Raw genomic sequence first — 3,027 nt, 5'->3', positions numbered from 1 at the left:
AACCTCTATTTGTCGGTCAGCTGGTATGCTGATGTGGTTCCCAGAAGAACTTTGCTCTCTCCAAGAGAACTTACTTAGCCCCCCACATCCTGGCCCATGGCCCACTGGCACACTCGCTTCACTTTGTGAACCAGGAGCGGAGTGTAAACTCAATCTGCTATGCACACAACAGCACATTCTTGAGTGTGGCTGTCTAGGCTGTTTCCTTTGCTCAGTGGCTCAAGGGTCTTTTTACAGACTAAGTACTGGAATATTACACTGTGGGTAGTGGGTTCTTCAACAGATCCTTACCCAGTTCTGACAGAGGTGTTTTAAGTGGCTTTCTGCCACAGAATAGTGTGTTCATCAAGGTGCCTCCTCACATAAGCTGTAGAGTGAGTTCTCTGGCAGCTGAAGCTCTGTACCTGTCACCTGTTCTATCTCTAGAACTGAAGAGAGGATTTAGTCTTTACTTCTTGCTTATTTTTTTGATTGGTTTGTTTTCTGAACTTGGATATAAGTTTTGAGGGGAGGGCAGGAAATAGAGTATCCAAAAACAAGACCCAGACACCTAGATACTACAGCTAGCATCTGTGGGTTTGAACTAGTTTGAGGAAGTCCAAGCACTTGAAAGTACAATTAATGCCTCTGAATTCCTTGGACTATGTCCATGGCTCCATATTTATTAACCAAACAATTTCATTTCCATGTGCCTCATATCTCCTATCTCAAAAAAAAGGTGCCCCCCACATCACCCCTACCATCAATAACAATAGTAAAATATTTGCTGAGTAAAGATAGATCAGATCAGAGCAGGGGAAAATTAACTATGCATATGTTAAATCATGTAAGTTATAAGAGAATACATATTTCCTTGAGCTAGAAAGTGTGGCTAACTTTATGTTTGGTTTAGAAAAGTCTATCTCCTCCTAGTAGTATAAAAATGTCATCCTACATTTTCTTCTATTCCTTTTATGATTTCTTTTGCTTTGATTGTTAAGCCAACTGTAATGTATTCTTGTGCATCTTACAATAGGCATTATGTCCAATGGTCTCAACATCACTCACTGAATCCTCTTCTATTTTTCTTTACAAGATACTCTTATCAAATTTTAAATTCCCCAAAACATCTGGATCTGTTTCTGGTGCCTTAATCTTGCCAGTACCAAAATGTTATAGTTACTGTAGCTTTCTGTTGTACTCTGATACTTGGAGTAGCAAATTAAAAAATCTCTTGTCTGTTCTTTTAGAGATGAGCTGTAGAATCAACTTGCCGAATTTATCAAGGAATCCCATGTAAATTCTGGTTAAGATTATGTTGAATTTATAGATGTTTCTGTGATAATTGGCAATTTTGTACTATTGAATCTCCCCATTCAAGAACATGGCATGGTTTAGTGTTCCTTTGTATCTTTCTATTCTTGCTCAATTGGTGCATAACCTGAGTTGACTGCATTTAAAAAGAAACAAAACAGAAACAAAACATCTCCATGATGCTTGAATTCAGCCAAACTACCAGTTCCTTTTGAGATTGTTGTTCTAAAGGATATCATATTATTAAATGTACTAGTTTAAAAAAAAGATAATCACTTTGTTACTTGCATGTATAATCTCAGTCCTTCAGTATCACAGAGTATCACTCAGTAAGTACTTGTTACCAGATGGGAAGTGTTGAGTAGTATTTCCAGGTCTGTTGGCTTCCACCATCCATTTCACAGCACCTCCCTTTGTGGCCAGCAGGGGGTGCTCCTGCAGCACATACACTCTTTCAACCCCACTAAATCCTAACAAATTTCAAACTTGAGGAAGTATTGGTTTATAAATTATCAACTGCAGTTCTCACACATTCTAGCAGACTCACATCTGTGGGCATTTTATATAGAAGACAAGTAATGGGAGAAGGTGAGATCTTCAAAGTGTCTTGTAATCGAAGAAGGCCTGTATTACATAAGCACAGAAGGCAGAAAGGACTAGAACAGCTTGTGTTTGGGCTAACGAGTGGAGCCTCTGCTTTTAGGGGCTGTCCTTTTGAGCCCTGGTGCCAGCAGACTGTTTTGTGAGCTGTCAGCTTCCTGATCTTGGTCCTTTAAGGGCAACATTTTTTAAGTGGCTCTTTAAATAGGGGGTAGGAGCTCAAGAGAGCAATGAGCTGGGGGCTATGGAAGGAAATGGTCTGGTTGCAGATAATCTTATGGGAAAAATTTTGATTCTGTCTATTGGCTTTGGAAGTTTCCCTCATTGTTGATGGTTGTGATGTTCAAAGAAGTGTGTCCTTCTCCACCTTCCCTACCGGTGGGGACTCACTGCTTCTTCCTTATGTGCCCAAACCATCCAGTGTTTATTTCTATTTTGCAAATATCATATTTTGTGATATTCACCTGTGTATTTGTTTACATCACCTCCTAGGTTAAGCAACATGAGGGAAGGATCACACTGTATTTGTCTAGCATAGGGTTGGTATACTTGGTCAGCAGTCAATAATTATTTGTTCAGTGGATGATAAAGGAAAGAAATGCAGGTAGAAAGAAAGGAGGAACAAAGAAGAAGTGGTAGATTACTCTTATAGGGTAGGTGAATTTTTAAACTGATCCAGAATCCAGAAATAACAGTAATAGAATTCCCATAGAACATTACTGGGTATAGCCCATGTGGAAAAAGTGAAGGTTCCTATGGCCAGGATTCTCACCTGAACATAAACTACTTGATGATATAATTGGCCTGCTGCTAGGCTACAGCTTTCACACTTGTAGGCAGTGAGCTATTATTGACCGAGTCACTATATAAAGAGATCTGCCCAGTGATCTGGGCAGAGGCAAAGATGAAGGAGGATTACAGACCTGCAGACTGCTGGGTGCAGATGTGATTCTAGTGCTTGACCTATAGCTGGGAGAACAAACCAGGTAATAAACCCTTTCATCCCCAAGAACCAAGGAAGAATTGTTGAAGCTGAGGTTCAGTCACCAGAATAATATCTTACTGCCAGCATCAACTGCACTAAACCCTGGAGACTCCATTTAGTAGGCATGGCCTTGGACCTTTTGACACATG

This window comes from Manis pentadactyla, chromosome 12, assembly GCF_030020395.1.
Source record: "Manis pentadactyla isolate mManPen7 chromosome 12, mManPen7.hap1, whole genome shotgun sequence".
Classification (NCBI taxonomy): domain Eukaryota; kingdom Metazoa; phylum Chordata; class Mammalia; order Pholidota; family Manidae; genus Manis; species Manis pentadactyla.
This window is presented reverse-complemented; position numbering follows the sequence as displayed.